Consider the following 278-nt stretch of genomic DNA (forward strand, 5'->3'; position numbering starts at 1 on the left):
TTGGTAAAGTGTACAGAAATTTTTGTGGGGAAAAAATGGAGGGGTGAATTTATCAAAAAGGGGCAGTAGTAATAAACAAAGAGTGAATATAATGAAATTAAAATAAGAAAATATACTATGGTACAGTTCCAGAAAGTGACTTTTCGTAAACCATCTGGCACAGTAAATGACTAAGTCACAAAATTATCCTATTACTCACAGAATATATATGAATGGATGATTTTAATTCATGTGATTAGTAAATAGGTTGTACAATCATGACTGCTTTACTAGCAAAT

At 30.2% G+C, this 278-nt stretch overlaps 1 protein-coding gene across 1 annotated transcript in view; it reads right to left on the reverse strand.

Annotated features, from left to right (window-relative positions):
- LOC119587831 (PWWP domain-containing protein 2B-like) overlaps positions 1 to 278 on the reverse strand; it is a gene marked incomplete at its 5' end in the record, with an annotated part of 2,117 nt that overhangs the window by 1,290 nt on the left and 549 nt on the right.

Source organism: Penaeus monodon, chromosome 23, assembly GCF_015228065.2.
Source record: "Penaeus monodon isolate SGIC_2016 chromosome 23, NSTDA_Pmon_1, whole genome shotgun sequence".
NCBI classification, from domain to species: Eukaryota; Metazoa; Arthropoda; class Malacostraca; order Decapoda; family Penaeidae; genus Penaeus; species Penaeus monodon.